Genomic DNA, 11,516 nt, shown 5'->3' with positions numbered 1-11,516 from the left:
ACGGGGACTGGAAATCACGACTTCCTTGGGTACTCCTCGGCCTTCGCATCGCTCCTCGCGCAGACGGCGAACCTTCGCCCGCCGAAAAAGTTTACGGGGAAGCGCTCGCAGTGCCTGGCGAATTCTTTCCCTCATCAACCGACGACACGCAGCTGGATCACCTAAGGGACATCGCCAGGAAGTTCAGGCCGTGCCTCAAAACTTACCAGGACAGAACCAAGCACTTCAAGCCAAAAAGCCTGGATGACTGCAGGTACGTTTTCGTCCGTGTCGACGCTCATCGACAACCACTGACTAGGCCTTATCGAGGTCCCTACCGGGTAATTAAAAAGACAACGAAAGCCTTCCTTCTCGACGTCCATGGTCAAGAGGACTGGGTCTCAATAGACCGCGTGAAACCAGCGTTTCTCGAAGGAAGCGACACCGCCTCCGCTGGACCTGGCAGATCCAGAGTTCCGCCTCAAAACAAGCCGCCCGACGAAAGAAAAATCATCAAACGACGACAAGAGGAAGAGATCCTTACACCGACCGCCAGCGCGCCCCTCCGTTCAAGAACAAGAGGAACCCTCCGACGCCCGAAGTGATACGAAGATTAATCATCAGCCCTCTACGCCGCCCGATGTCTTGGGGGGGGAGTACTTGTAAGGACACCGATCCCTTCGTCGTCCAGAAAATCGACAAACTACTTATTTATTTAAATTCTCTCTTCGCCACACTGTGGTTTCCTATGTATATATATTCCGCTCTACCAGAGCTACATTTTGATATATGTATCGTTTCATAACATGTTTCTGTCAACCCATAATTCATATATTTGTAAGTGTAAGAAAACATATATTTTGGCGGGCACTTCAATCTGACTTGGCGCCAACGTCATCCTACCTTTCCGTCCGCACCTTGTAATATACTTCCGTGCACATTCAAATAAAGTATCAGTTGATCTTGGTGACGCTTGTCTCACTGTCCTTACAGCAGCATTTATATATATATATATATATATATATATATATATATATATATATATATATATATATACTGTATATATATATATATATATATATATATATATATATATATATATATATATATATATATATATATATATATATATATATATATATATATATATATATATATATATATATATATATATATATATATATATATATATATATATATATATATATATATATATAAACCATAACTAGTTCATTGCAGGACAAAGGCCTCAGACAAGCCTTTCCACTCATGTCTGTTTAAGGTCTTTTTATGCCAACCACTACCTACAAACTTTCTTAGTTCACCAACCCATCATTTTTTCCTTCCCAATCTTCTTTTGCAATCCCTAGGGACCCATTCTGTTATTCTTAATGCTCATATCAATTTCATTTCCTTATGTTTTAATATTCTATACTTTACTCCCGTGTCCATTTTTTTCCCTTGGTGTTATTCCCATAATTATTCTTTCCATAGCTCTTTAAGTTATAACTAGCTTTTGTTCTAATTCTTCAAGATTCTTATGCACGAATTAATAATGTTAAGACCATCTGATTGAATACTTTTCTTTTAAGTGAAATTATACTTTTCATAATCTCATTTTGTTTACCAAATGCTCTCCATCCCATGTTTATCCTTCCCTTAATTTTGATTTCATCCCAGAGAAACACTTACTGGCTGACCTATGAATGTATAATCATTAATAATCTCTAGGTGTCCATAAACCTTTTGTCTGTATTTTCATTTCAACATTAACTTAGCTTTCCTCATTAATTTTTAGTCCTACATTTCTACTTTCTCTATCTAAATATTCTATCATCTTTTACAATTCCTCCCATGATTCGCTAAACAGAAATGTCATCGGCAGATCTTAAGCTGTTAGGGCATTATCCATTAATGTTAATTAATACATTTTTCCAATCAAAATTCTTAAAAACTTCTAGGCACTGAAAATAATTTAGGAGATGGGGTCTCCTTGTCTAACTCCTTTCTTAATTAGAATTTTCTCCTTATATGTAGTTTTAGGATTGCTGTACTTCCCATATAGAGATCTTAAAATGTTTTAACATGACTTTTCAATATTCTTTGAAGGGGTTTCATTATTGCTAAAGTTTTGACAGAATCAAAAGCTTTCTCATAGTCTATAAATGCCATACATAGATGTTTGTCATACTGTTAACCTTCCCGTTAGCTGGTTAATTATGTGGATAGATGTTGAATCCCAACTTATAAAGCTTGCCTCCTCTCTTGGTTGATTAAATGTCAGCTGTTTTTCTATTCAGCCTATGATCTTTGTCAATATTTTATATTACGGAGTAAACTTCTTGGTCTAATATTTCTGGTCTAAAAGTCTCCTTTTTTGTGAATCAATAAAATAATACTGTAGTTCGAAGCTGTAGGTATAGAGCATTCTTGCTGACATTTGGTGTAAAGTTCAGCAAGTTTTACTAGTATGAAATCTCCTCCATCTATTATCGAATCAATTGTTAGGCCATCTTCTCCCATTGTATTGCCTTTTTTCATGCCTTCTTTGCTACTTCTACTGTTACGTTTGGTATTGGCTCAGGTTTCATTATTTCTATTGGCAAAGTTATTTCTTATACAACAACTATAGGTCTCCATTACCTGACCCACCCTTGTCCTAGCTTCGTTGAAGGGGGCTTGGACCCTGATAATATGCATATATCAGTCTCATGGGTATTGTCACTGTCCCTTGCCTCTGCTACTCATAAGTGACACACACTCGTAACAACCATCAGGGTGATTGAAAGTTATTTCACCCCTGTATTGGTTTTATAACAATTAATAGGATTGTAAAGGTGCTTTTGGGGAAATTGACAATAGTACTTGACTTACTTTAAGGACTGCTTTTCTGGTCCCATCACGCAGGGAAACCCCACGCACCACAGAAGTCAGAACCACAAGATCAGTTTATTGTATACACTTGGGTATTTCATGTATCACAGCATACTTCATGTTTATGAAGCAAAGTACTGATTGTGCATATAAAGCTTTAGTTAACCGTAGAAGCTGTTGCATACAAAACCATACATACCAAATCAGATGTGAAAAGAATGAATGGGTTCAGTCAAATGTACCATGGATTTAATCATCACTTATCAATATTGACTTTGTACAACATATATATGAAGTTTGATAATTTGTAAACAGCAGTTATTGCATTCCAGTTTCAGTACTGTTCCTTACTGTCAAACAAATTTAATTTGTGATACATTCGATTTCGTAAAGTATTCCAAGTTTTTGTTTTTGGCCGGGAATTTAATTGTGGAACTTATAACTTGAGATTTATCTTTTACAACTTGTACTAAAAACAAACAATTCTTTTTCTCTTTTCCAACTAACTTTAAAAGCAAAGGTATTTGCCATGTAAGAACTTATGGTATGTAGTTGATTGATTTAAAATATTCTGCAACAAAAATAATGACATTGCTAAGAGTGGTTATGAAGGACCAGTGCTTTTGAGTGAAGCTATAGCTTGAATTAGTTTTAACCTGGGTAAATCAATGAAGATTTTAGAGAAATTCTAAATATCTAATAGAACTGCTACATATTCAGCTATCAAATGGTATTGGCACAAGCTTACAGATGGTTACAAATTATTGAAACCAAGATATGTCTACAGTAGGTTCTAGAGCTTTCAAATGTGGCCTCAAGATTATACAAAAAAACTACTACATAAGAGACTGAAGATATTTAGTCTTTCAAGAGGAAACTCAAGACTTTCTTGACATATTAAACTACAACTTTCTCATCCTCTGGATGTTCGAATAACCATGAGATTCCAACTCAAAATTTTCCGGAGTTCTTCTAATTTGTCCCTTGATTACGGGGTTTAATGTGGCTTTGTGCCAAGGTGGAGAAAAAGGATCCATTTTGACCACAGCCTAGAAAGGACCATCTTTTCCTTAATATCCAGGGTACTGAGGGTCAAAGGTATGATGAAATTAAAGTAGTAAACTGCTGAGTTGTTGTCTTACATTGGGTGTTAGGATATCGTAAAGATCAGTGGATGAATAAACTTGAGAGGACCGATAGGTATGAGCTAGTGTGAGACTTGATTACAGAAGTAGGGGTGGCTTTGGCCTCGTGAGAAGACACCATGATCTGGGACAGACAGCATACTTTACGTCTATTTCCTGACAAAGTTTTTTTTTTAAGATCTTTCTTGCCATAAAGATTTTGGAAACCCTGACCTTTTCCAGTTTCAGATGAAATTAAAAGAATTCTTTCCAGTTTCAGATGAAATTAAAAGAATTCTTTCCAGTTTCAGATGAAATTAAAAGAATTCTTCCCAGTTTCAGATGAAATTAAAAGAATTCTTTCCAGTTTCAGATGAAATTAAAAGAATTCTTCCCAGTTTCAGATGAAATTAAAAGAATTCTTTCCAGTTTCAGATGAAATTAAAAGAATTCTTCCCAGTTTCAGATGAAATTAAAAGAATTCTTCCCAGTTTCAGATGAAATTAAAAGAATTCCAAGTAGAGACGAGGGATTTACACTAGGAAAGCCTTAGTTCAACTTTTGGACAAATGTTTCTATTCTTGAAAATAACCAAACTATAAATTCTTTTCAGCATATGCATGAAAAGAAACAGGTTCATGGAAACTCCAAAGGGCAGATAGATGAAATAGAATATATTTTGAAATTGATACACACCTAAGCCTTGATACCAAGGTCAGCATTAAAACCATTCAAACTTCCTAACTTGTAGCTATAATTGTTCCGACGTGATATACAAACCTCGTAATCATTTAATATAGGAATTCGCTTCAGCTCAGCTAACACGAATTCCTATATTAATTGATTATAGGTTTGGATAGCTAGGAAAAATACAATTTAGGACAAATTGTCCTTTTTGGAAGGGCTCTCAATGAAGAACCTGGTCAAAACTACTTACATCTAGCTAGAAACATTTAGAACTAGTCTCCAAGAAGAAAAGGCTTTCAAAAAGAGAAACGCTTATACAAGCCGAGAAAGAACGAACTATTTCCAGTGCTTTTTTTTTTTTTTTTGTAGAACCTTAAATCTTTTCCAAATTGTGAAGGTATGAAGGAAATTAATAACTGGGTAGAATTTTGAATAGTACCATAACCCTTCCTCAACACTACCACCAGCAAGACTGCTCTTACTTTGTTATATTGCAAATTGCTATACTAGTCTAAACTATTCATCAATAGCTTGAAATTTCAACAATAAATTCTGTTACTCCAAAATTGGCCATGAGGAAAACAAGAATAAATTAGACACAAGTGTGCTACCATCCAGAGTTGCTTAGTAACCATATTTGGTCGTCAGCTATGTAACTTTTTGTTTTTTCTGGTCATAGTAAATTTACTCAGGAGTAAACCCATAAAAGTGACTCAAAAGTTTGTATAAGCATAGGAACAAATTTAGTTTTTAGGGGTAAACGTATCAGAAAGTTTACTTTCAGAGATGAAATAAGAATATCAAAGATTTATAGAAATAATTAGGAATAATGAATACGGGTACATACAATTATTTCATCATTATACTTGCTTATAAAATATCATCTGTATATCAAGTGGATAAATAATTTAAATTATGACTTGAAAAATTTTACATTAATTTGTTTCCAAAATTTTATATTATTGATTGATCCATGAAACATCATAATACATAGAAAGTTTTATACATTCAGCACAAATGTAGCATGACCCAATGAAATAGAAGACCCTCACATTACACAAAATATGTATATTTTAAGAACTTTCATTTAATTTCCCGAAAGCTTATAGAATTTGAAAGTTGAATACTCCGACGATGAAGAACTTGTTCAAACTAGTTGATTGGTGCTCGTTTCATTCTTCCAGTTCTTCAATAATAGTTCTTTGAACTACTCCTTACTTGATCTTTCATTTCGGAAAATGTCCTTTCTGAATCTAGCGAGCACTCATCTTGATAGTGATGACACTGTGCTTGGTGGGAACTACGTCGAGTCGAGGCCCCTTCAGAAGAAATTAAATACGGAGGTAAATGCTTTCAGACACTAATCTCCCGCATGCATATCGCTAATCTGAAAGAGAAATTTCAGCATTAGTCCCGAGGTTAAAAAACTTTTCTTGAACTAACGATTGATCTTGCTCAATAATTTGAACTAGCGATTGATCTTGTTCAATAATTTGATGGTTTTGTCTTTTTTAATGTTATATTAATTATACAATTTGTAATTAGAATATTTTAACTTTTCATCCATAATGCTTATCACTCCAAGAAATTCTTTTAAAACCAAATTAAAAAAATTGCCTTAATATTTCTCCATATTCAAACACCGGTAATATTTCCTACTGTCTTGCCATTTGCCAAACACTTGAAATTTGTCAACAATTTGACAGAACCATCTGTTACTATATGGTTGCCCTAGAAGAATGATGTAGATCGTCTCAGTGGAGACCTAAAACCTGCAACTTTAACTTTTTTTTAACTTTTTTATACCTGTATTTTAAAAGAAAATTCTTCAGATATAAAAAAAAAATATAAGACGTCATAGGTACTAGTCGACTTATGACTACTGTACATTTGGTTCCGATCAGCAAGTTGTAATCCGATCTGGTCATAAGTTGTTCTAAGTAAAATTAATCCGTTACACTGTTGTAAACTAATTTTACTTTTTGACTTCCGCTTTCTAAGAGTGTTTTATTAGGCAACTTGTAACTAAATTTCAAGTATTAAGTCATGCAATTATTGATACTGTATATTTATTGATTTTAATTGTGAAATTTCATATTCTGAATTGTGCTCTATTTGACAATTTATACATAAAACTTCTCGGTTTGACGAATACCGTAAATACATGTCGCCAGACATATCATTCATGGTCGTAAAGTCCACCAGTCATAAGTTGACAGGTATCTATACCTACTCCCAAGAAAATACAGTAACTTACTTTTGAAATATTTTCAGCCTGTAAAACCATCATGAGAATTGGACCTCTTGAGCTTCTCCATTCTTGTCGTCTGTTGATGGAGCTGGCAAACATCAAATGTTTCTATCTTGTAATGTTGTGTCAAGATACCTCAAGAAGTCTATAGCAAACTTTCCTGGAATATTGACGAAGACCAGTAAATCATTATAAAATAAGCCCCACAGTAAACACCATGAAAGATTACTTAAAGTATTAGGAGTTTTTCTAGCCAATAGCTAGTTAATGAAAAAACCTGTCTCCTGAAACGAGAAAAATTATAAAAACACTACGTGCTCCAAAAAATAAACTTTTTTTAAAGCATTTCCTTCCTGTAAAAAGCTGAAGGAACTTTAAAAAATTTTCCTTTCTGTAAAAAGCTGAAAGAAACTTACCAAAAGGAATAAAAGCATCAGTGGGAGAAATGAAACAGCTTTCTCAATCTCCACGCTTCTTGTCGCTTGGTGTATGCGGTCAACATCAGCTGTTTCCATTTGTTGCCAATTTTTGTCACCAGAAAAATCCTGTCAAAAACCATATGACACCTGAACTCTCGTTATCTCAAGAGACCCTTCTTTAACCACAGTAAAAGAAAAGAAATTTATCCTGTCCTCAAGACAATAAACAAGACTTACAAAGTACCCATTGTTGAAACAATTTCTAGAAAGAAAAGATTGTTAATTTGAACCTGAAATGAAAATAAGAATTGTTAATTTGAACCTGAAATTAAAATAAGAATTACACGTCTCTTTGGAAAATAATTTACTTTAAAATAATTTCCACTGTAAAACCAGGCGAGTTATTACAGCGCATGAATACCAAATGGAACGTCCATAATTGGACCTCATGAGGACCTACGTTCTTGTCGTCTGTTGGTGTAGTGAATTCATGTCGTCAGAAAACTATCCTGAAACTGATCAAAGCCAATAAATTATTATAAAAAAAAGTCAGAAACATTTAACACCATGAACAATAACTTCAAGAATTAAGTTTTTTTAGCCAATAATAAGATGAAATAAAAAACCTTTTTCCTGATAAAGAAAAAATACATAACCTACTCGAAAAAATACATAACCTACTCGAAAAAATAAAATTACTTTTAAACAATTTCATTATAAAACCCTAAAGGAAAAAGGGTCAGTGAGTCATGAAAAAGCCTTTTCTGAGCTCCATGCTTCATCCTGAATGTTGGTGTATGTGGCAAACATCGGATGTATCCATTTATCATCGGTTTTTGTCAACAGCAAAATCTTGTCAGAAAAATCTATGACATCATGAACTCTCGTTAAGTCCCATTTAACCTCAATAAAAGAATTTATCCTATGCTCAAAACAATAAACAAACCTTTCAAAGTACAAATTGTTGAAACAATTTCTAGAAAGCAAGTGATTATTTCTTAGTTTTTCTAAATGGTCAAATTTGAATCTGAGAAAACACACTTCCCAAATGAGAAAATTACCAGTATCTTTAAAAATCAACTTACTTTTAAATGATTTCCAGCAGTTTACTACAGCCCAAGTATGCCATATGGGACTTCCCTAAAAGACGGGCATTAAGAGTACTGCAATTCAAACCTCTTGTGCTCCTCTGTTCCAGTTGTCTGTTGACGTAGTTAATCGAAGTCAACGGCAAACTATCCTGGAAAAACGATCAAGCCAAGAAAATCCTTATAAAACAAGCCACACACTAATCACTATGAACAATTACTTAAGTAATGATAGATTTTCTACCCAAAAACAATTTAAGAAAAAAAAATCCTGATACAAATTAAAATACTAAATACTACCTGTTCTAAAAATTAACTTAGTTTTAAATTTCCTTCCTGTATAAAGCTGTAGGAAACTTACCAAAAAAGAAAAAAAGTCGGTGAGAGGATTTAAGATCTTCCCTTCTCGTCTGTTGACGTAGTTAATCTAAATCGACAGCAAACTATCCTGGAAAAACGATCAAGGCAGGAAAATCATTATAAAACAAGCCCCACACTTAACACCATGAACAATTACCTAAAGTATTGGTAGGTTTTCTAGCAAATAAAAATTGTAGGAAAAAAAATTCCTACAAAATGAAATACAAAACACTACCTATTCTAAAAAAAAAAATTTTCTTTTAAATGATTTCCTTCCTGTATAAAGACCAGAAGGAAACTTACCAAAAAGTAGATAAAGCTCAGTGAGTAATGAGTCTTCTCAAGCTCCGTTGTTCTTCTTGTGTTGAGTGCGGCAAACATCAGCTGTTATAATCGGTTTTTGGTCATCGGAAAAATCCTGTTAAAAAAACCTATGACACCTGAACTCACGTTATCCGAAGAGACCCTCCTTTAAACACAATGAAAAAAAATTTATCAAGGCAATAAACTTTCAAAATGCCTATTGCTTTAACCATTTCCAGAAAGCAAACATTAATTTGAACCAGAAATGAAATAAAAAATTACATGTCTCTGAGAAATAACTCACTTTTAAGTAATTTCCACAGTAAAAACCAGTTGTTATTACAGCACATTAACACCAGATGAAACTTACATAATCGGACCTCTTGAGCTCCTCTTGTCGTCTGTTGATGGAGTGAATTCAAGTCGTCAGAAAACTGTCCTGAAAAACTGATCAAGGACAGTAAAATTATTATAAAACAAGCCCCACTCTACACACCATGAACAATCACTTCAAGAATTAATGGGTTTCTAGCCAGTAATAAGATGAAATAATAAAACCTATTCCCTGTGCAAAAAAAAAAAAAAAAAATAATAATAATAATAATGCTACCCACTCTTAAAAAGTCAACTTACTTTTGAACAATTACCTTTCTATAAAAAATAAAGGAAACTTACCCAAAAGAAGAACAAAAAAAAGCCAGCAAATCATGAGAAACCATTTTTGAGCTCCGTGCTTCTTCCTGAATGTTGGTGTATGTGGCACACATCAGATGTCTCCATTTGCCGTCGTTTTTTTTTTCAACGGAAAAATCCTGTCAAGAAACCTGACACCTGGACTCTCGTTAATCCCGTTTAGCCGCACATAAAAGGAAAAATTTACCTTATCAAGACAATAAACAAGACCTTCAAAGTGCCCATTGTTGAAACCATTTATGGAAAGAAAGAGTGAGTACTTTTTAGTTTTTCTAGACAAAGTTTGAATCTGAGAGAGAATACTTTCCAAATGAGAAAAATATGCAAATATATTAAAAAATAAACTTACTTTTTCAATATTTAACTTAGCCGGTGATTATAATAGCTGCAACTCTGTTGCTCGACAGAAAACTCTAAGGTAAAATTCGCCAGCGATCGCTACACAGGTTGCGGGTGTGCCCAACACGCCATCTGTCGTCCAGATACCCAGTACTCAATGTAAACAAAGAACTCAATTTTCTCTCTGTCGTGCTACCGACAAGACGTGCTTATTCGCTGTTGCTAAACTGGATTTGTTTTCACAACTAATTGGTGAAGTACACTATTCTAGTTTTGAGCTTTCGCTGTGCAGGCTTTCTCTTCGCAATTCCTTGAACTCTTTTTGATTACGGATTCTTTGTTGATGACTTTTTGATAGTTTTTTAATTCCCCTTTGACCAATTCAAAATGGCTGACCCTTCACAAGTCCCAAAATTTAGGAAGTGCAATGCTAGGGACTGTTCAAGGCGTCTTCCGAAGGCCTCTATCGACCCTCACACTGTTTGTTCCAATTGTCGGGATAAAACCTGTCAATTGGAAGATCGATGTGAGGAGTGCGTTGGGCTTTCGGAATTCGATTTTATCGAATTCCAAAAGTATACACGTAGGCTAGAGAGAGATAGAGTTAGGAGAAGTTCCTCTCGTTCTATTGACATTTCCTCTCCTCATGCCCCACAACCTATTCCTTCCCCTGTAGTGGTTGCTCCTAATCCCCCTTCTGGCACTCAGGAACCTTCGATGGCTGATATGATGCGTGCCATCCAAGCTCTGGGTGAGAGAGTTGAGTCCCTGGCTAGTGACCGTAATCAGCTCATGGCGGATGTGAAGGAGCTGAAGTGTAAAAGTGCAGTGGGAAGTGTTAAAGTGAGTGATAGTGTTGTGGATAGTGTTGCGCTTGAGGGTTCGTCTGTTCGTGCCTGTCGTCCTCCTAGTCCGGGACCTCTTGCAAGCTCCCAAGTCCAGGGGAGAAGCAATGTCGTACGACAAATGGGTTCGAGAGGCTTTAATCAGCGAACAGACGTTCCCTCCGTGGTATCGGGCGTATCTACCCAAGATCGCCCCTGCCTCACAAAGACGAGAGAGCCCATTTATACCTCGTCTTCGGAAGGTGTTTCTCGCAAGAAACCATGGACCAAGGTCTCACGACCGTTAAAGCGCAAGCCGGTCCCTTCCGCGCAAGTCCAACGGCCCAGCTGTAGCCACTGGGTCAGTTCGGACTCGCTGCAGTCATCCGATGATTGCTCACCTCCTAAGAGAGGCAAAGCGGTACCGCTTCAGACAGTTACACCGTCTGTCGCCGCACCTGCTCCTGTAGACCCTAAGTGGTCTTTACTGCAAGACATGCAGTCTCAACTAACGTCGCTTATGCAGGACTTTCGTGCGGAGAAGGTTGCTGCCGCACCAGCTAGTGCAGCTCCTT

At 35.7% G+C, this 11,516-nt stretch overlaps 1 long non-coding RNA gene across 5 annotated transcripts; it reads right to left on the bottom strand.

Annotated features, from left to right (window-relative positions):
* Nucleotides 1-5,542: 5,542 nt before the first annotated feature.
* Nucleotides 5,543-10,100, bottom strand: LOC137655091 (uncharacterized). Of its 5 annotated transcripts, none has more exons than XR_011046807.1 (8): nucleotides 9,761-10,100; nucleotides 9,456-9,532; nucleotides 9,086-9,251; nucleotides 8,784-8,870; nucleotides 8,420-8,574; nucleotides 7,332-7,460; nucleotides 6,922-7,075; nucleotides 5,543-6,051 (listed from the first exon to the last, which is right to left on the bottom strand). It is a non-coding gene; the product is annotated as an uncharacterized lncRNA (long non-coding RNA). The 5 variants fall into 5 exon arrangements; XR_011046805.1 differs by having other exon boundaries at nucleotides 9,086-9,200; XR_011046804.1 differs by having other exon boundaries at nucleotides 9,086-9,532.
* Between the last annotated feature and the right edge of the window lie 1,416 nt (nucleotides 10,101-11,516).

This window comes from Palaemon carinicauda, chromosome 16, assembly GCF_036898095.1.
Source record: "Palaemon carinicauda isolate YSFRI2023 chromosome 16, ASM3689809v2, whole genome shotgun sequence".
NCBI lineage: Eukaryota > Metazoa > Arthropoda > Malacostraca > Decapoda > Palaemonidae > Palaemon > Palaemon carinicauda.
This window is presented reverse-complemented; position numbering and strand designations above follow the sequence as displayed.